This window comes from Haliaeetus albicilla, chromosome 6, assembly GCF_947461875.1.
Source record: "Haliaeetus albicilla chromosome 6, bHalAlb1.1, whole genome shotgun sequence".
In the NCBI taxonomy this organism is placed as follows: Eukaryota; Metazoa; Chordata; class Aves; order Accipitriformes; family Accipitridae; genus Haliaeetus; species Haliaeetus albicilla.
The window spans coordinates 11252566-11277714 of NC_091488.1; the positions used below are offsets into that span (position 1 = coordinate 11252566).

A 25149-nucleotide genomic window follows, 5' to 3' on the forward strand; every position below is an offset into this window, starting at 1 on the left:
GGGGGGATGTGGAGAGGGAGGGGCCGAGCTCTTCTCCCTAAGATCCTGTGACAGGGCACATGGGAATGATTCAAAGCTGCGGCAGGGAATAGGCTCCCCAGGGAAGTGGTCATGGCACCACACCTGTCCGAGTTCAAAGAGCATCTGGGCGATACTCTTAGTCATATCGTTTAGTTTTAGGTAGTCCTGCAAGGAGCAGGGAGTTGGAATCAATGATCCTTATAGGTCCCTTCCAACTTGAGATATTCTGTGATTGGAGGTTCAGACTTGACACGAGGAAATATTTCTTTACCGTCTCGCTTATGCTGGGAGGAAAGCGGAGATACGTGGAGCGACTTCTGCTTTCAACACCTCCCAGTGCTTGCTGCTATTCCCCAGGAAAGCCCAGAAGCCTCGTGGCAAATGCAATCATGAACACCTTTGCAGAAAAAGCACGAATCCTCCCTCCTGAGAGTCCGAGATCCTGAGCACTCAGGCAGCCACCTATGTGCATTCTGAAAAAAGGGGAAAGTGACTTCAGAGAGGAGCAAGCAGCTAATCGATCAGCCTAGAAGCTTTGCCTCTTAAGGGATCAGACTGACAAAAGTAGCAAAGCCCAGCTTCACTCTCATTCCTTTCTCACAGTCAAGCTGAATTTTTGTTCCCATTTCTGCTTGCACATCCAAGGTCATTAGGCCTCAGCCATATATGCATATTTCTTGCCAAGTGTCTCCTATTGCCAGAACTTAAAAAGAACATTTCTCGGCTTGGATGACAACACTGCTGACTGTTGCCTCTTCATCTACAAATGAACATGCTTCTTCAATTTTTGCTACTTTAGTTGCACCATCAAAGGACCTCAGCAGTTGCTCAAATGGTTCGAAAGCCAGTGTGAGCACTCATTATGTCTTCATATCTCTGTGTCTGCCCTCGTTCCGGAGGAAGAGTCCTAGCCATGTAATGTGAATGGACCGTGATACCTCAAATGAGCGGAAACAAGCGAAACCAGTCACAGCCGGGAATGCTTCTCACAGGCTGGAAAGCCTCAGTCTACGGCCAAATCCAAAATAGCAATTAAGGTACACAGATCTCAAGTGCTCACCAGCCTGGTGTAAATAGTCTTTTTGTTCCCCCCCTGGACTGAAGAAGGAATAAGGTTTAGCAGAATGAAGCAGAGAAGACAAGCATGGCAAGCTACAGGTACTGCTGGACTATACTGCCTTACCCACAAAAAAACTTGCTGTCTTGGGCTCAGAATGACAAATGAAGTGGAGTTTGCACTTTCCTTCTGAAGTGAGCCTGATTAAGACTGCTTATATTGTTTCATCTAAAAACAAAAGGGGAGTGAGGGAAAGAAAAAAATCAGATTTATTGATAACACCAGGTAAGGTCATCAGTATTAATGACTGGTGATGCATAACAGTCAAACAATGTGTGACTCACTTTTGGGGGTACTCTGCCAGGAGGGTCAGAAGCATTCTGACTATAAACACAAGCAGAGGGAAAAATACAACTAAAAGAGGAACATGGCAAGGTTACAACATGCTAACATTGCACCAAAGGAAATTACACAGATCCCTTGTCCAGTCTACAGCAGTACTTAGTTGAATCCAAGTTTATATTCCAGTTACTGGAGATTAAGCTACATAAACCCTCCCTTCTTCCATCCATTCACCTATACGTGGTAAAAACAGTCTGGCTTTGACTTTGGAAAGCATTTGATTCACAGTGTTTGAATTAGCAAATGTGTAGGCAGCTATGTTTTGTAACAAAGCAAAGAAGTTGTCTAAAGTGGATTGCTATATTCTGTGGAAAAGGAGACTGTATTTTGCTTCTGTTGGAAGCCTTTTAGCAAATATGTAGGATAGAGCAAATTGGGCAGGAGAGAGAGAAGAAAAAAAGAAAGCACATTTATATGACCTAAAAGCAGCATGGAAAAGCTCCTGGTCATTTGAACACCTCCAAACACTGAAGTGAGCAGCCCCAGGGACTGAAAACCAACAAGTCATTAGGCAATGGTCTTTAGTGCATGGATCAGCTTAAGGATTTGATGTCAACTTGGTAGCTTGTCTCAACATATGTGTTCAGTCCATCCCAATGAGTAGGAAGTAAGAAAAATGATCCCAAGAGGCCTGCATGGATGAACAAGGAGCTCCTGGCAAAACTCAAACACAAAAAGGAAGCATACAGAGGATGGAAGCAAGGATGGGTAACCTGGAAGGAATAAACAGACACTGTCTGAGCATGCAGAAACATAGTTAAGAAAGCCAAAATCCACCTGGAACTGGATCCAGTCAAGGATGTCAAAGACAACAAGAAAGGCTTCTATACATACATAGGAGACAAAAGGAAAGAATTGCTAGGGAAAACGTGGACCCACTGCTAATGGAGACAGGGGACCTGGTGTCATGGTTTAACCCCAGCCAGCAACTAAGCACCACACAGCCGCTCACTCACCCAGTGGGATGGAGGAGAAAATTGGGAAAAGAAGTAAAACTCCCGGGTTGAGATAAGAACGGTTTAGTAGAATAGAAAAGAAGAAACTAATACTGATAATGATAACACTAATAAAATGACAACAGTAGTAATAAAAGGATTGGAATGTACAAATGACGCGCAGTGCAATTGCTCACCACCCGCCGACCGACACCCAGCCAGTCCCTGAGCAGCGATCCCCCACCCCCACTCCCCCCAGTTCCTATACTAGACATGACGTCCCATGGTATGGAATACCCTGTTGGCCAGTTTGGGTCAGCTGCCCTGGCTGTGTCCTGTGCCAACTTCTTGTGCCCCTCCAGCTTTCTCGCTGGCTGGGCACGAGAAGCTGAAAAATCCTTGACTTTAGTCTAAACACTACTTAGCAACTGAAAACATCAGTGCTGTCAATGTTCTTCTCATACTGAACTCAAAACATAGCACTGTACCAGCTACTAGGAAGGCAATTAACTCTATCCCAGCTGAAACCAGGACACCTGGTTACACAGGACATGGAAAAGGCAGAGATACTGAACACCTTCTTTGCTTCAGCCTTTACTAGAAAGATCGGCCTTCAAGAATCCCAGGTCCCAGAGACCAGGGGAAAGTCTGGAGCAAGGAAGGCATACCCTTGGTGGAAGAGGATCAGGTCAGGGAGTACTTAAGCAAACTGAACATACATAAGTCCACAGGCCTTGATGGGATGCGCCCATGAGTGCTGAGGGAGCTGGCAGATATCATTGCGAGGCTACTTTTGGTAATCTTTGATTGATCATGGCAACTGTGAGAAGTGCCAGAGGACTGCAGGAGAGCAAATGTCACTCCTATCTTCAAGAAGAGCAAGAAGGAGGATCCAGGGAACTACAGGCCAGTCAGGCTCACCTTGATCACTGGGAAAGCAATAGAGCAGCTAATCTTGGAAACCATTTCCAGGCACATGAAGGACAAGAAAGTCATCAGGAGTAGTCAGCATGGATTCACCGAGGGTAAGTAATGTTTGACCAATTTGATAAACTTCCGTAATGAAATGTCTGGGTTGGTAGGTGAGGGGAGAGCAGTGGACATCACCTATGCAGAATTTTGACACTGTCTCCCATTCAGGTTCTCATAGACAAGATGATGAAGCATGGGCTGGATGAGCAGACGGCGAGGTGGACTGCAGTCTGGCTGAACAGCCTGGCCCAGAGGGCAGTGATCAGTAACACAATCTAGTTGGAGGCCAGTAACTAGCAGTTTGTCCCAGGGGTCAGCACTGGGTCCAGTCCTGTTCAAGGCCTTCAATAATGATCTGGATGATGGGACAGAGTGCACCTTCAGCAGGTTTGCTGATGACATAAAACTGGGAGGGGTGGCTGATACACCAGAGTCTCATGCTGCCAGCCAGAGAGACCTTGATGGGATGAAAGAATGAGCTGACGGGAAGCTCGTGAAGTTCAACAAGGAGAAGTGCAAAGTCCTGCACCTGGGAGGAGCAAGCCCATGTAGCAGTACGTGCTGGGGGTCACCCGGCTTGGAAGCAGCTTGGCAGAAAGGACCCTGGGGGTGTGCTGGTGGGCAACAAGTTGAACATGAGCCAGCAGTGTGCCCTTGTGGCAAAGGAGGCTAATGGTATCCTGGGGTGCATTAGGCAAAGTACTGCCAGCAAGTTGAGGGAGGTGATCCTTCCCCTCTAACTCAGCACTGGTGAGGCCACACCTGGAGTGCTGGGTCCAGTTCTGGGCTCCCCAGTACAAGAGACATGGACAGACTGGAAAGAGTGCAATGAAAGGCCACAAAGATGATGTAGAGGCTGGAGCATCTCTCCTGTGAGGAAAGGCTGAGAGAGCTGGGACTGTTCAGCCTGGAGAAGAGATCCTGGAGAAGATGGAGTACAGCAGCCTTTCCGTTCTTATTATTTTTTACTAGATGGTACTTAATCACCATGCCAGTACACTTCAAAGACCAGACGCCAGAAAAATGCAGAGTACTTAGTGACATAGAACTTTAAAGGTATGTACTGAAAAAGGCTATTCAAGTCACTGGACACACTGAGGAATTACTTCAGCTGATGGTTTAAATTTAGGCTGGGCTACATAATATCTTAGAGACCTGTTCCAAGCACATAAAGAAGGAATTGGCACATGAAGCATTAAGGATGTAATTTCAAATTCTTGGACTTGGTTATGCAGTGATTTTCTTTTACTTGGAGTTGGACATAGCATCTGTGAGTAAGATTCCAAGAATTGTGTTAACTTGGACAATACTTCTACTTGGATGCAAGAGGAGCTCGTGGAGTAGTATCCTGTAAGAAACGAGCTTTCGGAAGAGCATGGGGGAAAAAAACCCAATACATCTTTCTCCTGACATTAGTGCGGCCATAGATGTTTTTGGTACTTCATCAGAAATTTTAGTCTTGGAAGCCTTCCACTTTTGTGCTTCAGTGCCAGACAGATAACAACTTCTACTAACTCAGAATTATTTATATGTACTGTCTTACCACTCATCTAATGTTAAGTTATATCAGGCATTCAAAGCTTTCCAAAAGTGAAGTACCTCAGGAAATACTTGGGATCATCACTGTCACAGGAGGGAATGAGCAATCCTATTACAGCATCATTTGAGTAGAGAAACTGTATTGCTGAAATACTACCATGAAGATGACTAATTTATCAAGTGTTACTTCTCAAACCATTAAGTAGAGGATGGGGGTTTTGTTTGTTTTCTAGCATAATGAAACATGATTTCCTACAGTTTCTTCAATTATTGAACTTCTGGTTTAATACTAAAAAATTCAGACTTACTCTAAAGTTTAAGCAATTTTTTTGTAAATGAGTATTACATACCAATATTTAAATTCATCCAGCATGATTAAATAGCTAGCTCTGCTTAACCCAAGCAGAGGAGGAGTTGAGATGAATGAGGAAAGCGTTTGGAATGCTAGTTATTTTAAATCAGTTGCTATGCCTTTTATAGCATGTTTATATAAAGAAAAGTTCAACACTAACAGTGTATTATAGGTGTATACACACACTTCTTAAAATAAACAAAGATATATCAGAAGGATTGAATTCAATGCAAGAGAGACAACCCAGAAACTGGTAGTTTAAAGACAAGAGTTGAACAGAATCCACCTAATATATTTTTCCATTTCTGATACGTGAGTGAATTGTGCAATTATACAACTATGTGCAACAAAACCTCAGTGAAGCAACGGCCATGCTAACAAATGCCCATAGAAAGAAAACTTAAATTCCTTTATGAAATGACATAGAGTATGCCAGGCACCCACAGCCAAGTTGACAGCTCAGCAAGATGCAAGCAAGAGCTCTCTCAAGGAGAAAGATTTCTACCATGGCTAGCTGAAAACATAAGAGGTAAACATCACTTGGTACCTGTGCATCAAAACCAGAGGGCCAGTGAAACAAAAGTGCTTGATTGCAGAGCAAATGAGAGACAGAGTTTTTTTGACAAAGTAGAGCTTGGAAAGGCCAGCTTCGAAACTGCAAGTGGTAGCCTCTGTGTTCAGGTGTATAGGACACTAAACACATGAACATCAGTTAAAACTAATCGTAAGAAGAGACATGTTTGGGTTGGGTTTTTTTAAATAATTTTCTTTTCCTAGTGGAAAAGGCCAAGTAAAGTCTCAAGCACCTGCTTGAACTAAGAGGCAAGAGCTGTCTCAGAAGCGCTACCAAAATCCTTATTCTGAACATCTTCAAGTGGCACATCCATGCAAAGAATTTATTCTTGACAGGGACATTTCATCTGACAAAAGGTAGATAGTCCTCCTAGAAAGGACTGCAATACAAGAACATTGCATTATCATAAGCAGCTAAAGTTCGGGAAAAGATGAAAGGTGAAATATTGAATGTTCCTGAGCTTTTACTATTGGTAAAGTGGTAGCTAGCAAGTCGTTACGTCAGCTGAGCACACTGTAGTGAGCGCCGTCAAAAATTCCTTTTATTCCTCAGCTAGTCAAGAAACACAGCCTTCAATATCTGAGTCATTGCTCCACATCCTGCCTTGCCTCAGCATTTCCTCATTCAAGGCAGAGGCTCCTTACAGCAGCAGCACATTTGAATCTCAGCACGTTCAGAGAGAATACCAAGAGATTCCACATAGGTAAGTAAGAGATCAAGTTTTCTGTCTTGTACTAGAAGGTGCTAAAACTGCAATATCTGCGCTATGGCTTTTTGGCTAAGGTCTTTTACAATTGCTTCAGGTGATGTGGACATGGGAAAAATGAAAAAGAAACAAACTGGGTTTGTGTGGTTTTTTTTAGTTTGTCGTAAGTGGCAGCTTGCTGGAAAGGAAAGATACAGATCGAGGGGTTTCCCAGTTAAAACGTTTCAGCTCTGTAACTCCACTCCCCTTTGCTGACTGCCAGCTGGGGTGCACTTAGACTGCAAAATGAGAAGTGAGGTTAAGGCTACTGGTAAAACAAAGGCAGCTTTCACCTGACACCCCAATAGGCATCTCCAACTAATTTACTCACCAAGTACAGTTTTGCCTTTTTTTCTGTGCTTTTTCTTTAGTCATCACTGACACACCAACAGAATGATAAACCAACAGAAGTGACCAAATGGGGAATTTCAGTGTAGTGAAGTTCAGAGAATGAACACTAGGCTGAAAATAAAAAAAAAAACCAAACAAAAAACAAAAAACAAACATAGCTACTGCCTCAAAATGTCAGCCGAGTAAGAGAAAAGGCTCTGACAAGACATTCAGTAGTCACACCAAAAATGAAACCCTACATAACATTTCAGGTTCTGAATGGTCCCCGTCTACAAACTGACAGCATGCAATAGCAGGTAAAACCCCCCGTGCGAGGAAGGTAAGGAGTCCCATTGTACTGAGCAGCACACACACAGTCACAAAGTCAGTGCTGCACAAAACCCAAGGTCTCATTTTGCAGCTAGTGAAGAAACGAAGTCCAAGAGTCAAAAGACAAGAACGAGGGCAAGCAACCGCATAAGAGGATTTGCTCATGTCATGAGTCACCATTGTTTCTGTTACAAGTGCTTGCAGACTTTGAAAAAGATAACAATGTACTGTTGAACAAGCAGGTATCAGACTAACTTGTTGCCTTTGAGTTTTGATGTAAGGTTTATATTAGGTGGATAAAAAAACCCCACACACAACCACAGATGTACATACCAGTCCCTACAGCAAGGTATTTAAAACAACTTCTCCATTTTAAAATCTATTTTTATTCTTGATAGTTTTTCCCTTCTTCAGAAGGAACTGTACCCACGAAGGTAATGCAGGGAGAGAGAAAGGTAGAAGAGAGACACCTTGGAAAAGTACAAAGCAGCTGATGTCATGAAGCCCAATTTCTCATACCACTCTGTGAACTTGGAACTCAGGCCCCTCAAGAGCCAGCTCATGCCAGACAATTTTGCCTTTTTGAAGGCTAAATTGACAGAAGTATTTCACCAATTGACTAAAACTGAACCCTGAGCAAGCAGTGAAACCACACAGCTACAGATTTCAGTTCTCATTAAATCAAAAAGCTTGCCATTGTTGTGAGTTTAAACTTGATAATAGAAGCGTAAGTAATACAAGTGTAAGCAATGTAAAGGTAGAGATCAGCACAGATTTTTCCTTCTAGTGAAATTAATTAGTTTTTTCTAGAAAGGGAGAGGAGATGGTAGGAAATTTTCATCTCCAATCTGCCTTCTTGTAATGCAGACCAGGATACTGAAATATTTACCAAGATGCGCACTACAAAAGAGTCTCCAGTTACAAAGGTCCAAAAATAAGATTGCATGGATGTGTATACTACATTCAAGAGACTAATCTTTTGGTGGAACAGTCACTATTTCTTGACACTTTGTCTGCCAGAGAAGCCACTCAGGGCAAGGGAGGGAAAGAACATTTTACTCTTCAAAAGAAAAAACTATATATTGCTAAAAAAAAAAAACACACTACAAAAAACAAACAAAGAACCCAAAACACAAAACCCCCACACACAACATGGTGCAGTCAACTCTTTAGGGGACTCACTGGCTTTTTCCCACCTTATCATTGTACATAGCATCTACAGCCTACTGCTAGCACAAGATAGGCATGGACCTGTTGGAGCAGCTCCAGAGGAGGTCCACAAAAATGGTTAGTGCTGGAACAGCTCTCCTCTGAAGAACGGCCGAGAGTTGATGGTGTTCAGCCTGGAGAAGAGAAGGCTCAGGGGAGACCTTACAGCAGCCTTCCAGTACCTAAAGGGGGTTTATAAGAAGATGGAAATAGACTATTTACCAGGGCCTGTAACAACAGGACAAGGGGCAACAATTTTCAACTGAAAGAGGGTAGATTTAGATTGGACATAAGAAAGATTTCTTTATGATGAGGGTGGTGGGACACTGGAACAGGCTGCCTAGAGAAGTTGTGTATGCCCCATCACTGGAAATGTTCAAGTCAGGTTGGACAGTGCTTTGAGCAACCTGGTCTAGTGGAAGATGTCCCTGCCCATGGCAGGGGGTTTGGACTTGATCTTTAAGGGTCCCTTCCAATCCATTCTATGCTTCTATGATTAGTATTTAAGAATCCTTTGAAAAAGTTGAGCTGGTTTCTGTCTCTCACACCCCTAGTTACGTTCCTTTTCTGAACTGTGTTACAGCCTTCACTCCCACTTAGGACAAGGAGCCTATAGAGCCAACCACACATTATGGAAGCTGAGCATTCCTAAACATACACAGAAGGTGGCAGTCCAGTCCAGGCGACGGGACACTGCAGGCACATGTCAATGGACAGAGCTTTGTTTCAACAGGTGAGAGAAAAGAGGGGAGGAGAGGAAAAAAATATGAACTATCCTCTAAACAATGAGATACTTTTCCTGCCACTGTCCATTAAATATATACACACACATACTGAACGTGAATATATACTTAGTGAAATATCTCACTGAACACTGACAATTTTCAGAGGCATGTGGGGCTGTATATACACTGCAGATGTATCTGCAGTCAAATTTTTCAAAGCAACCTGAGCCTCAAAAATTTCCAGTCATTGATTTCAGTTTGCGTCTGCCCATATGTCTTTAAAATGGCACTTCAGCACCTTCAGGTGCATCTTAACCACACAGCAAGGCATGGTGCAAAGGCACCTGCGCTAACAGGGTCTGGAGAAGTGCTGCTGTCTCAGTGTAGTCTTGCACCAGCGTGAATTCCCTGTGCCAATGCGGAGTTGCTAATTGCAGCTCCCCACCACGCTTCACGGGGCTCTGCTGCTCCCAGCCTGGGAGAGGAGCTCAGATCAGCACAGCAGAGTTACACCCTTGGCTGCTCAGCCCTGGCCCAAGGCATCCATACCACCTATGGGGTATGGCAGATGCATGCCAGAACTCACACTGGCTTGGGTTTTTATTTGGGTTTATTGCTTGGGGGGTGAAAGGAGAGGTTGGTTTTGATGGTGGTCTTTTTGATTTTGTTTGGGTGTTTTTAAGTTTTCCTTCCTGCTCACATAGAGTGCTGAACAAGTAAAACCACTGCCACCTTCAGCATCACTAAAAGAAATCTCTGTTTTATGGCTGTAGCTCATTCCAGATTTGGTTGTTCTCTCAGCTGCCTTTCCCTCTATTGTCTGTATTTTCTTTATTCTAAACTCTGATTCCAACCACCAGACTTTTCTACCAGTCCTTCCCTATGCTAGTTGCTAAAATTATCTGTAACAGAATAAAATAAATTGCTGGTACTAGGACAGCATCTTTGAGGAGGTGCCCAATAAGACTGAAGGAAGAAAGTGCATATTCCTTAGCCATTATCTGTTTCAAGATGCCTGCTGACTATGGGAGGAGGGGTAAAGAAAGTTAAAAAAGAGAAGTCACCAATTGGAGAAAATATAATCTATTCTAGAAAGACTAGAACATATACAAGTCCTAAACTGCAGAGGTCTCTCTGTACCTCTCAGCCCCTAGGAATGCACGTTGCTCAGAACAACTCTGCCTCCCCAGCACAAAGAGTTTAAAAACAATAAACACATAGCTAGCTCAAGGACTCCAAGCTAGGCAATTTCCAGGCGTGGAACACTTGCGCTGAGTTTGTGCATGTTAAATTATGCAACTTCTTACAAGGGATTTGACCACACTCTAACTTCAGTTAAGATTTCCCAACATCCCAGAGGCAACTGTCTTAAAGCCACACTTTTTTTTAATTATTATTTTTAAATCCCCCGTCTGTGGGTTACCGCTTTTTGGTTTTGCTTTTAAAGCAACCACAGGAAAAAAATTCCCTTGTGCACACCAGAAAAGATGGACCCACCACAGCCTTCCTAGTTACAAAACAACAGCACCTTTGGCAACAGATACTACTTCAGTTCATCCACAGTCTCAGAGTGTCCATGTCCTTGCAGGTATGTGTGGGAGGGAAAGCCTTGCACCCATGTTGTCAGCCTTGTGCTTAAACTCCAGCAAATGTTACCTGTATATGATTTGCTTTACCACATCCTCTGGACCCTTTACTCTTATTGTAAGTGGCTCAACTATGCCCTTTCAGCGAGACACTTGCTCTGTTAGCAGAAACGACAGCTTGCAAGCAAGACTTCAAGAAGAGTAAAATGCCATTTGCACAGATCTACAAAGGCATCAAGAGTTAACACCAAAACTTATGACTATGGCATCCATATAGCAATCTACACCTGGAAAGCAGAATTATTTTCCACACACAGGTACCCAGTGTGCCTAATGAGCAGCAGGCATTAAGGCAGTGTAACACTAAGAGCACTCAGTAGCACCCTGAGAGAGCACCTGCAGTGGATGAAACCACAGGACTCAGTGTCATTTGCAAGGATTCTCTTCAAGTATTTTAGTTTTGGTTTCTGCAGTTTACCAAAGTTTCACTCTGAATTCACTCTTGTTCTTTAAATGAAGAGTGCCGATGACAGGCGTAATTTAGCTTTTGCTTGGTGTAGTTGAAGAGTGCAACTTTAACAAAGAATGGGTAGGATGGAGAAAACAGGCAAAGCATCCATCCAGAGACCACTGGGTTTTTTAAATTTTTTAAATTATTTCTATACCTTAGTTTTGCATGCAGATATTTTCTTCTCACACCTCCTTGTGCATATATTATTGTGCAGTTTTCCATATTATTTTGGTTCACTTAAAATTTCCTTGTAAGGCTGCTGGAAAGACTAGGCACAATGAGATGAAGGAGACTGGTATTTGCTCCCCCGCCTCAGTTTATGAATAAAGTTAGTTAGTTGTCAAGTCCAACTGTATTTCTCAACTAAGTGTGTTTGAAGTATGATGTCTTCACCTCTGGCTTCCCAGATGTCATTTCCTAACATCCAAGTTTCTCCATGTTCTATGTTGCCATCTGCTTAAGTTCTGAACCAGAAGGTTTTTGTAAAAGCAAACTTGTTTGCAGCTCCTTTCTCAGTAGCCTTGCCAGAGCAAGGTCAGCTGTCACCACAGTTAGAGAGCTATATGAGCTAGAGCCAAGCAGATCCTTGCCATCGTTTCTGAAAAGACAATTATTTTATTTTGCCATCAGGAAAGGGAAGAGCATCCAGAACTCCCTACATTTCCCTTGCTGAGGCAGCCCAGTTTAAACTTGGTTGTTCTTTTTAAAGAGTAGATTTACAGGGTCTATAGGGAGTTGCTGTATTTTGCCTTCTGCATTCCTGCATGCATGCAAACTGACTATTGTGTACATCTGCAGACTCTCAGCATGTTCCAGCTACCCAGCTTTGGAAGAGCTAGCATTGTCTTTCCTCCCCGTTACTGCAAAAAAGAAGTGCAAACAACACTGAACTGCACCCAGAACACACTTATCTTGCAGTTACTGTCTCTTGCAGTTACCATGAACTCTTCCTGAAAGGTGACAATTTCCTCTTACCCAAATGCACTTTACTATCCAGAGAAGGACATATCTCCTAAATAGCTATGATGAAGGAATCTGCCTAATGGCCACATCACTCCCCTCCACCCGCCAGAAATACACATTTAGGACTTCCAAAACAAAACAAAACAACCACAAAGGTGTCCAGAAGCATTTGTGAAACCCAAGAGGTGAGAGGAGATGGCGACAGGGAGCGTCACCACTTTTTCAGCTCTACCATGTATCCAGCAAGGGCCAATGCATGGTTAACTCACTCTTGTGTGCTCCTCGCTCAATCACTTATTGCAAGCTGGCAAAATTACAGCTAGTCAGCAGTGCTGCAGCCAGCTGCCTGGGTCAGCACAGCGTTTGGCACAGGCTAACCACACTCTAACTGCTGCCTGCTCCAACTCCTGCACTGCTACACGCTGCTCATCTGTTAGCAAAACGCACAGCGGTGGCTTAAAAGCTGGCTCAGACATCTGCACATCCTGCAGCAACTGCATTGGAGTTATAGCTCCAAGAGATTTTTGAAAGCAGAGCATGACCCTGTAGGAATTTAAACCCCCTTTGTACTAGGATCTATTTAAACCCCCTTTGTACTAGGATCTATCAAAGCTTCTACTGTGTTCTATAGCCAAATTTATATTCTTTTCCAGAGTGATTTTTGTTTGTTTGTGATGAGGAAGGAATCTCTCTTGACAAGAAAGACTGTAACAACATGCAGCTGAGAGGATGGGAATGAGAGCTCCCTGGGGTACCCGTGTTGTGCTGCATCTCTTGTATTTTCCAAGTCCTCTGCTGGGAGAGAGGGAGAAAAAAAATTAAAACACTTTGAGGCTAAAAGGTTTCCCTGGAAAGGTCTCCTCTGCAAGACAAGCTGAGAAATAGCTGTACCAAGCTAGAGTCAGGGGTCACCATTTCATCTGTGACTAAAAGTCATGAAAGTGCCTATACTATAACACTCATTTTACTACCTCCTCCCCCATTTCTTCACTCCTCACAGAGGAATGAAGCGAAAAAGAGTGTATTCATTTGTACTAGAGCATTGTTTTCCACCCAATAAGTGCACTCTGGGGAAACCTGACTCCATAAACAGCTCTTGGGCCCACAGTTAGGGTCCATTAAGGCCAAGGAGAGCAGCAGCACCTTGCTAAGCAGAGACTCCTTCTATGGCACCAAGATGTGGCTTCACTACAGTCTGGATGAAGCCTTAATATTCTCAAACCAAAAGAAGATACCTAATTAAAGAGCTAGCAGGGTCATATGGCAGGTCTGGCTGGGGCATCTTTCCTTTGGGAAACTTCTGTCCTCAAAAATTATCCTCCACACAATTAATTTCACCCTTCAAGTACCTCACTACAGTTACAGATTTCATGGTAGTCATGGTATGAAGCCACTATATTAATTTACAGGTGTCTTCTGAATACTGCTTTCACAGCTGAAGAAAAACAAGCTTGTTCCATTACACATTCTCTCAAAGAAACATTTGTGTCCACAAAAAGGGCAGCCATAATGTTTAATGCCATTTAATAGTGCTCTAAAGATCCAAACAAAATATTTTGTTTGCCTGCATTATAAAAAGAGTCCTCAAAATGTTTGGCAGCTGCCATTTAACTAAGTGCAATGCCTTATCTAATCAATTAGCACTTTGTACTTTCCTATCCGAGGACACCTCATCCCTTTTCCTGTGAAAGTTAGGTATGCACTAGGTTGCACAGCAAGTGCCATTAAACACCCTTCTCCCCACTTCCCCAGCTGAAATTACAAGACACTGTTTGGGTAAGCAGTAGGTAATCTCCACATTCCCATCATCAAAGACCAATCAACTTAAGTTCTTATTAAATGCATCAGGTCTTTCTACTAGTAAGCAAATACAAGTGGGAGAAGGAATCCCGTCTTTCCAAATGAAAGTTTCTGTATAGTTTTGACTCCAAGCTTAGTCATGTCTGAGGCCTGAGGTCTTGTCATACATTACCACAAATACTCAGAACTCAGGTTTTGGCCACCTCCGAAAGATGGGTTTTCTGAAGTGTTAGTGGCAAGAGAGGATGTGGGTCCAGGCAGCCCAGCTATGGGAAACAGAGATGGCCCAGGGAGCATATCTCTCCCCAGCAGCAGCAGGAAGACTTGCTCCGTTGCTACATCTGTCAAGACTAAAATCAAGTGGCATATTACAGTGACAAAAACCCTCCTGGCTACAGCTTTGTCAGACATCTCCCTAGAAGTGGCTACTTCCCTAGAATCTGACAGCAAAGCAGAAAATCAATTGTTCACTCTAGCAGTAACAGCTGTGCATTGAATAATACTGTGGTTTAGGAGGGTTTGACTGTATCAGAAAACCACTCCTAAGTACTTTGAGACATGCAAGACTGGACAACCCTTCTATAGTAACAAAATATCCACAGCCTACTACAAGGTGCCAGAGAACCTAGACAGGTATCATCCTGCCTCTATACTCTGCACATGGATAAATAACTACTTTAAAGTATTTGGCCTATGATTTTAAATGGATCTTCTGCAAGAACTGAATAAAGGAAAGTAGTCTTTGTTTTTAAAGAAGTGTAACAGGAGCTTTTAGTTAGAGAAATCCAAAGACAAACAATGATCCCTCACATATACAGAAACATTTACAGTCCCTTCAGCTGGTATTTTACATGTATTGCTCTCACAGAAAGCAGGGCTACTCACTGATGTTTACAGTTCTCAGAATGTTTATGATATGACAGAAAGCTAAGATCTTGCCTCTGTCTCTGAATTGGGTAAATACGCACCTTAAGAGATCACTAAAGCAGAGACTATCAGACAAGAGCTTGAGAGTAAATAGTTTAAGAATTATCACAACTAGGATGCCCAAAGTTTATGTCATGGCTCTAGCATACGTGGACAGAGAAACATTTGAGGAGACTGACCCTGCAACTACATAGTCATAACCATCTGCTCAATTATGGGTGGCCTCCCAAACTATATCTGTTCCCTGACATTCTTGGGGAAGATATCCAAGGATGCAGAGTTGTGAGGTGATATTATGAGATTTCCATTCACACGCATCTTCATTTTTGATGTTGCTAGAACAAAACGGCACATGGTGTGCCCAGCTAGCAGTTTGCTGCTGTACAGCACACTTACTTAATAGCATTTCCAAAATCAGTGGCACAGACCTAATCACTGTAATGTTCCAACTCATTTTCCTGGATTTCCAAAAAACAGTTATCTAGGTGATGCAAAGCCTCATCACTTGTGCACAACTCCAGCCAAGAGCTTGAAGGGTGCCAAAACAAAAGTGCCACTGGCACCTGCTGGTGTGCAGAAAAGCGTCTATCTTAGTTATGGCACTGTAGAGGCCAAACCAGCTCCTCCAGCTGCCCAGAGCTACTGGATCACAACAAGCGGAGCTGCAGCCTGTTCAGCCCTTGCAGAAGGAGATAATGGGCTTGGATCATCCTGGGAATAAACCCTGATGGGAGATGCCATCAGAAGGTATTTCACAGGGTGTTAGTCAATGGAAAGAGCAGACATTCAAAGGAGATAAGCGTGTGTGGTGGGAGCAGGGAGATGTCACACAAGGGATGCTTCAGCTAGAGCACTGTCAGGACTTCTCAACACCACCGGTGAAGCTAAAAGTTGCCATTTTAGAAATGAAAGGGCTCGGTCAGCCCTGCCACTACAGAGCAAAGCAGAGGAGAAAGGGCTGGGAAGGGGTAAAGCAAGACTGAGCAGAAGCCATCCCCATCTTCTACCACCGTCTCCCCAAACAGCAGCAGACCAGTGTCCTGGGCGCTGGAGGAGGAGGCTGCTTTTTGCAGAACCAGAGGCTCAGTGCAGAGCCCCATCATGCAGGACTAAATCCCTGCAAAATTTCAGATTATTTTTCTTTAGATCAGTTCATCGATTGCAAAGATGTTTGACTGTACCTATCATTCCCGAGGCTGATAATCTAACCTGTTCACAAAGTTTACCTCCTCAACAGGGAAAGGTGACGGCTAGGGACCAAACCGTAGGTCAGTGCAATGCACTGCTGAATTTGCAAGCCTTACTCGGTATGTTCATTTCACACCCTCAACTTCCAGTTTGGGGCTAGTTGAAAATATACGGTAAAACCAAGTTTAGGTAAACTTTCACAGGGGGTTTCCTATATTAAAAGTGTAGAACCGCAGAGAGGTCAGGCTGATCTTTCACACCGTGAAAGCTTGTGGTTTGCACAAGCGGCTTCTCTTTCTTTTCAAGTCATTACTTACCAACACACTTAAAACAGCATAAACATATAAAAGTTCTGTTCAGCATCTGACAGTGAGAAAGATTAAATTTGGTGGACTCTTGATTACACAAAAGAGATGACAGCAGCTACCCCTGCACTGCTCTTCTAGCATAGGTGTAGCCTGCCTACCTAGCTGGAAAGTTGCTTTTATAGCAGAGTTGTACAAAGTTGATCCAGTGACTCATTGCTAAGGTGCTTTGGGCCCAGGGACATATCTAAAGTGACCTCCACCACAACCCTTAAGATGACCCTATTGCCCACTACCAAGTGACCATCAGATGCTATTACAATGCAAGACATCTGGGTAGCATTCATAAGCTTGACACTATCTGTTTGCTTTCAGATATTAATTTTCCAGCTTACTTTCAGCTATGTCGCACTTTCAAAAGACAAGCGTTGTGCTCTCTGGTATTAAACATAGTAACTGGTGAAAGTTTTACATGGCTAAAACTGAAGTAAGCTCCCTTTGAGGAAATGAGACAATTTGCTACCAAGTTCCTTTATCATTGAACTGTATCACTTTAGAAAAGCAAATTAAAGACCACTTGAAAACTAGCAACTTACCCCCCCCCCCCCAGTTCTTAGGAGCTATAATAAATTTGCATATTGGGTTGTCATCTTTAAGTTCAAAGATGACTAAATTCAAAGATTGGCTTATCTTTTCTGTTCTCACAATCCAAAAAGATCAGTATCAGCCAATTGTATGAACATGCAATTAACATTTCACAACCTGGTTTCTTAAGAAAAGTAAGGCTTATGTGATTAAGCAAAGCACCTGCCTAATTCTTCCCTCTTCTACCCAACATCCCTTGTAGCCCTCTGACAAGTCTTTAAAAAATAAGCAAACACACACCCCCAGAACACCACAACCCAGAGGAGATTATTAGCACTGTTCTCAAGACAAGAGAAAAGACAAAACTAAGACAGCCCTGTGAAGTCAGCTGTTGTAAGAATCCAGAAAATTTGTGTTAGAGAGCAAAAGCATTAACAGCAGGAGACATCAGAGAATCCATGCCAGAATTCATTTGCCCATTTCATGCATTTTTGTGCAGTTTTCTTCCAGCAGTTACAGAACAACAGTTTGTCTTCCCTCAACACAGCCATTCTACTAGGGAATACAACGTCCAACAGAAAGCATTTCCAACTTGACTACTGGTAACTCTGTTCTTCAGGCATCCTTTCTAATATTACCCGTATTGCTGTTGTAGTAACATCAGTTGGACTTCCTAATCTCTGTCCTATTTATTTCTTTCCTTGTGTTTAAGACAAACATGAGTTACACTCCGCAGCTCTTGCCCCAAAAAGAAGTGCCCCACTGGATCATACAAGTCTAACCTAGTTCTCCGTCTCCAGCAGTAATAAGAGGAAACAGTACTGAGGGATGGCATGGATATCTCAGATACTGGCCAGGCTTACATTGCACTTGTACTCCCCCAGCATCCACAATTCCTGTAGTCCCGCACAACGTAAAGATTTAATGCCTACATGAGGTAATTAAGAGCAAAGCCAGAGCAAGGACACAAACATTGCCCAAGTCATAATAGCAATTAGCATTTGCTAACTTTAAGGATTAGAGGCATGAGGGGTACATAAGTTAAACGTACCCATTTTTCAGACTCGCCTCCTATAGCTCCACCTCAGGCCTTTCCTAGCACTAGGTTACCACTGCAGACTAGCCCAGGTCACCCTTAGCTACATCTTGTATGCTCCTGGAGTTCTTCGTCCTGTTGCACTGCCATCACCACATTGCATGGCTAAATGACACAACCATCTCTGGCACTACAGTCTCCTCTGTGCTACAGGGAGAAAAGGAACTACGTGGTCTAGCTCAACAGTTGAGAAATGGTTTCTCCAGATTTTCCTAGGCTTGGGAAAGCGGTTTCTGCTGGCTTTTGCCTCTAACAGCTCCAAACTTGTCTGAGGCAACATTACCACCCCAAAGCACACCAGAAGTTATTGATTCAAAACAGAAATTGGATCCAACAGCGTTTGGGTCCAAAAACTTAAGCTTGTTTTCTCACTTCCTCAGCTGTGATAGAACTGCTAAAGTCACTGTTGAGAAGCACATGAAGTCTAACCCATTAGCAGTTCAAAGCACGTTAGTGCATAAGCCAGCAGCCACACACCCTATGGAGCAGAATATTAAAGGAGAAAAAGATGGGGAGGGGAAGAAGATATCAATTGTGCCCTGTGAAGATGAGGGCTTGCAAGGCTGCTGGTGCTGACTTGCAATAGGAAAATGAAGTCACAGAAAAACACTGCAGGAAGAAATGTGACAGTATAAGAAATTGTGGCTTCCATCTTACACTGTTCCTCTGCTTTCTTCTGGGGGAACAGACCCTTCTACTGCAAAGTAGTCCACTGGGGGAAGGGGAAGAGAAGGGAACGGGAGGAGGTGGATTTGGATTTAAAACAAACAAACAAACAATCAAACAAAAAACCATACCCCAAACAGAGCTGGGAGTCATCTTCCAATTCTGGAAGAGCTGCACTTCAGCCAAGTACACCCCTCACCTAAAAATAATCCACAAGAAACTCTGTTAAGTCCTACAGTTTCCAACAGGAAAGACAAGACACTGAACCACCACAGAAAAAGGAAAACACACACACCTCCCCCCACCAAGACACATGCACAATAATGAAACAACTTGCAGTAGGTTCCCCACGTATACCTAAAGGAGAGAGCAGGCAACATGAGAATTATTTGTGTACACACACAGCCATAGGAAGAAGGGTACTGTTGTCAGAAAAGGGTAAGGGGGAGGATGCCACCTCTTTCTTGTGCCATGGTTCTGAATAGAAACACATCTATAGGAAGCAAGCACAAGTGGTCTTTCAGAGTGCTTTGAAAGAAAGGAGTTGCTTTCTTTGTTTCCAAACCCCAAGCTTGTTGCTTTGAAAAGAAGCAAGCACCTCCCTGTGCAGTCATAATTACAGCTGGGGGTAAAAAACCGCAATGCTATTGCACTGGTAACAGTAAAAGCACTTTTGCTGGTGGGCAAGAATGAGACAAGATCCGGTCGTGCTTACAATGATTGAGAGATGAGTGCTTCAGATTGTAAAATCATTTGGCTGAACTAGATCTGAACCAAGCATTAACAACAAAATCTGAAAGCTTTCAGAAGATTGAGAAACATCCCAGAGTAGAGGGCCTGCAGGAATTGCTTATGATCCCCACTCTTCTTTTTCCTACTTACACAAATTGATTGTTCAAGATATTTCCTTCAGACCATAAATAAATCTACCTCAGCTATCAAGCCAATAGTCTATAATCCTCCAATACCTAGGCAAAATAGCTTGAGCATCTCAACACAACTCTTATGTTGTATATTGTGAGTACATCTCATTAACTCTGTGTATGACTGTTCTCTGCTTGGAACAATTATTTACAGCTTAGCCAAACAAGCATGAAGTGCTTACAGGCGCTTTTAGGGGCCCCTACTTAGGATATTCTTTGTGTCCATCTCTGATGGACATAAGTTAATTGGACATTAACATTCTCATACTTCTAACGCAACCATACAACCAGAAACTTCCTGCCCTGATACTAGAGCATCTAGGTTTAAAACACTGTAGGCTTCACCTTTGTAAATACTTTGAAAAAGCAGGGGGTGGGAAGACAATTCCATTGGGAGGAGGGGGGCAGGTTTAAGCCTGCAATATTTGGCAACTGTCAACCTTATCTTTGTCACTGGTTCAAGAGTCTTTGAACCACTAGGACTTAATCTTTTTACTAGTACAAAGTATTCCATGAGTACTTTGTGCTTTTCACTGGGTAACTATGGAGAAGGTCAAGATGGGCTCCTGGAGAAGGGAATAGCTCTTCCTTTTCTTAGTTATTTACATTCACTACACTCACCTGTTTTTCTTTGCATAAGAAAAGGTGCCACCAGCACATGCGGGAATATCAGAGATACTTTGTTAGGACACAGGTGGTACTGGGTACATGCTGTGAGTTACTCTCAGGGAAAGTTGTTCTACAAACAGTTCCTCCCTCCTCAAAAAGTTCTCACAAGCTGCAGCTGCAGGTCCATTTGCAACAATTGAAAGAAAACAAACCACAAATAAACCCCAGACACCTTCACTTTTGCTTTAACAGAGCAATGCTCCTAGAGAGACCAGCTCAGACAGAGACTAGCTCCTTTTGTTTCAGTAGCTCTGACATCAGTGAGTTAATACCATCGATTGGTCCTAGGATTTGTTCCAGGACTATAAAGACTTTATGATGAACAGTTGCTTGTAAGCATGTTCAACGAACCGCATTTTGTAGCTTAGTAGAAAAACCCAGGATGCAATTCGGGTAGTTCGTCTCACTCAGAGGAGCCATTGCCATAGAGTTTGTCTCCTAGGTGTACAAATCCTCAGCGAGGTGCCCGGCATGGGGCTCGGTCAGTTCAGTCACAAGTTAACATCATTGTCTGGGGAAGAGCCAAGACAAATTACATCAACCTTGGTTAACCTCAGTTTCTTTTTCTCCTCTCACCCTGGCATCCTGAGCTTCCATTTTCAGACCCACCACTCCCAGTGTTTCCATGTCCAATGCAGCAACTACAATAGCATTGACTACTAATTAACCTCATTTACCTGTGAAGCTCACCACTTTGTTAATGAATACTTAACACCTTCCTGGAGGACAATAATAAATATTTCCTGAACTTCATCCTTCATTCAACTTTCTTCCTTTTCCCACCTGTCAGGAAATATGGATCCAACTGATTGTAGGGTTACAAGTCAGGGAGATATATTGTCTAGTAACAGGTCTGATAGAGAAAAAGTAAACTGACTGTTGTATCTTAGTGGAATTGTATATATGTATCACTAACAATATCATTTCTCTTGAAGAAAGGTGGTTTCTACAATATGCAAATTAAAAATAGCTAAGAGGAAAAAGGACTCACAAATCAGAAAAGCAACTGGTGGTCTTTGAGCCTGTTGCTGGCAACAGTTGCCAGCAAAAATAAGCATCCGCAGGGTCAGGATTTTCCCTGCTTTCACAGTATTGAGCTGGAAAGTAATTTTGGAGAATGGAAATTCTCTGGCATTAGTGTGTTATACTTCCTCCTAGACAAGGCATGGAACAAAAGTAATAAAGACATTTTATTGACTATCCCCTCAGCTCAAAGCAGGCTCTTGAGCCTGAAATAGTTTCCCTTCTGCTTCCTAGGAAAGTCCCCAAAAATTTCCCTTTCTCCTTCTCCCTTGTGATCAGGTTTTATCCACTATATGAATTTGAAAGTTCAAAGGGAGGGAGTTTTCCTCTTTCCTTCTTTGGACTGATGACATTTACCAAGGGGGTTTTATAATTCTGCCTCGGTGTGAAAGATAACTGCTGACTGAAGAGAAAAAACACTTATAAAATGGATAATATATTGAGCAGAACACAGCTAAAGCCATCACCACAAACATTTACAGAATTATTATACTAAATGCTGACAGTTTGTCAGCTTAAAAAAAAAGGTAATTTTTTTTTTTTTGCATTGGAGCTTTACAATATGTTCTTACTTTGTGTTCAGTAACTCAATTATTGTCAAGTTATATCCTCCCTAAGTTTTATGGCCCTTCAGCTGCACTAAAGACACTGTACCGATGGGATGGAGAACAAAGATAAAAGGAATCACGTTCACGAGCTTTTAGAGACTTGGCAGCTGTAAACAGCAGGAGAAATCAACAACTGCTGAGGTACCCTAGGTGCTAGGGAGAGAGCTGAAGTCAGACCACATACCTACTTCACCATTTGCAGGACAGCAGGCCCAGCTTGAGGGGCAGGCAAAATATGCTCTCGCTTAAATCACCGAGCCCTGCCGAACCAGAGGGCCGGTGGCTGGCTGGAACTGGGAAGCACGAGGCAGCTGCTGCTCCTGCAATGCCCATCCCTCCGTAGCAGGAGGCAGCACCCCACCTCACCCATTTCTTTGCCAACACTAGCCCTGCTCTGATCCCTTCCATGATTTCTAGCAGCAATACCCTCTTTAGCCTGCTTTTCCAAGAAGCCTGAACCAGCTCTGTATGAGCGTAACTGTGCACATACCAGGGAGTTCTCGTCCCTCTGCAGGAGCTTAGTAACAAAGGAAGAGTTCAAATAATCATGAGATTTCCAATGTAGATCCAAGTCGAGGAGCTCAGCCCGTTGGAACGATAGGGCTACAAAGTCTTTGCAGAAATTTAATCTAGGTGGAGACATTTCAGTGCAGGGATGTTTCTAAAAGTAACAAATTAACAATATTAGACAATCCAGTCTTTCAATGAGAAAGAATTGCTTCACACAGGGAATCTCTAATCCAGATGGCACAAAAACCTTTAAAGGTGGGAGGGAAAAGCCACAAGCCAGACCTAGAAGAGCAAGGAGAAATACCAACCACACCCATAATACGCAAGAACTTGCTATGTATTTAAATCCATTTTGGTTCTTCTTGCCAGTACCTGGTTTATGAGGAGCTACATACAGGAATTCATATCACCTGACATACTGTCTGGGGAAAAAAAAAAAAAAAAAAAAGAGAGAGAAAGAAGTTTAGGTACTCGAGAGGGCCAGACAAAGGGCAGTGAGATAACTATTTCACCCATCTTCTCTCCTACCCCAATACAGCCTACAAAAGTTTCTCCTCAGCTTATGGCCAGCAAGAACCTCACACACACTCACAGGCAGCAAGAGGGCTAACTAAGCTTTTTGGAGGTTATGGCAGTAAGTAGGCACCCACTGAGAGCCACTTTCACAGAGGTTGAGCTCTCTACACCAAAGCGGTACTAGTAACCCAAACTGGATCATCTCTCTCTTCAAAACCAGGTCTCATTTTCACAACTAGCTTCAGATCATCCACTTTAGAAATATTAGTATTGGTCAGTTTTGTATTAATCCAACAAACATTTTTACCAACATCGGTTAACTTAATAATGTATCCAGGACTCCTCACATAAATGAATCTAAGCGTCAGCGTAGCTGTTTGGTTGTTGAATAGAGTGCTCCAGAATCAGGTAATGCCACTGATTTAAGGGTGCAGGTGCCAGAGGAGAAAACAAACAAACAAACAAAAAAACCCCCACAGTGAAGAATGAAAAATTAAAGTCCTTATTTCCATCAATACCTCTATCTTCAGAGATTAAACAACTGTAGAACAAAACATCATCCAGAGAGTACTAGAAGCAGCTATTCAGATAGGAACTGCCTCCAAAGTCAGAAAAAAAATCCACAATATTTATTCTGCTGAAGGAGCCCTTGCCTTTTTCTGCATTGTCACTTGTGACCTACTTCTTTAAGGCTGGAGTTTTCTAAAAGGCAGAACACTCCCCAACTCCACACCCTCCCCATGCCTTTTTCATGTAACTGCAGTCTCTTGAAAGAACGTCTCTTAAGAATTTATTCATCAAAAGAGGAAAAACATTTTGTTGGAACTGGCAGATAAAGAGCAGTGGAAACTCTCAGAAGACCAAAAAGGAATTGAGAAAAGAGGAACTTTGGGGGGAGCCGTCAGAAAGACATTACAAAAAGGAACAATGAATTTTTGGCTTCTCTTCAGAAGTTTCATAAAAGGGCATGAGACCACTGCATACCACTAGTCACAAGGAGTAAGTCTCACCCAGTAAGCACAAGGCTGGGCAAAGGGTGGGATGCACCACGCACTGCATAGGTTGTGCTTCCTGAGCTTCCACCCAGGCAGCATCAAATCTGCAGAACCCAGAAACCCAGGAGGACTTACGATACGCAAGACAGGGGTAGGTGGGGCTGCAAACACTTGCTAGGGATTTAGAGGGTGGAAATTGCTCCCTAAATCAAGAGTCTTTCCAGCAGAAAGCGAGTAAATGAAAGGCACTGCCCTGCCATCCTATACAGCAGCAGCATTCTCTTGACAACCTAACTGCTAAATCTAGCACAAAAAGTTATGTTGCATGGAGGATAAAGCATGTTTTAAGAGAATAGGGTGAGAGCCCACTACTGAAAATTACAGACAGTTGCCATGCAAAACTGCCTAACACAGACCCCACAGGCAGCAGTGGCACAACGTCCCTCTGGGACGGATCTGTGTACAGACATCCTTCTAGTCCCGGGACTGACCTTCACCCAAGGGAATCAAGCAGATGACAGATATGAAATCCCTCAGAAATGACAGCCGGAAATACGGATGGCATGGATCTTGACTGCCTGAGAATTCAATCGGACCAAACATTGTCTGAAACCACTAAATACCCACAAGACTGTAGCATCATTTGATCAGTGTTGATTTCTGCTCACTTGCATACCAAGAGTGTGCTTCCTTCCTCCCAAAACTTGAAATGAAACGTGCCGTATTTAGCATCAGTCCCCCGAGCCACCCACACCCTTCCCATTTTGCAAAGCCACAAACAACTTCAGTTTAGTCTGAGAGCTATTTAGAAAGGATATTCTGAAATCAAGAATAAAGTCTAATTTCCTGAGCATTCCAGTTTATCAAGTGTGCTAGCTCATACACACTTGCTTTTTGGCCAGACACATCCAGAGTTTTGCTGTTTTCCTCCAAACCTTTGGGAAGACGTTTGCGTGTTTGAGTCCTGGAAAATCAGATATAAACTGTAATTTCTGTTTCCCCATGTTCTATTTCTATACTTGTGGATAAATTCCTCCTTACCAAAACTATTTATTCAAAGCCAGGGAAGGTGCGTAAGTTCCTGCTG

General features: G+C 43.0%; 1 protein-coding gene across 6 annotated transcripts in view; it reads left to right on the forward strand.

Moving 5' to 3' along the window:
- The first annotated feature begins 5705 nt into the window (after positions 1-5705).
- Positions 5706-25149, forward strand: part of LOC104317218 (ICOS ligand-like) — a 36725-nt gene continuing 17281 nt past the window's right edge. For 4 of the 6 annotated variants that reach the window (XR_011324995.1, XR_011324996.1, XM_069785008.1 and 1 more), the window contains exons 1-3: positions 5706-5807; positions 6405-6555; positions 9050-9199. The gene's annotated coding sequence lies outside the window, so the exon portion shown is untranslated. The remainder of the gene's footprint in view (positions 5808-6404; positions 6556-9049; positions 9200-25149) is intronic. The other 2 variants (XM_069785009.1, XM_009917960.2) reach the window with 1 other exon arrangement.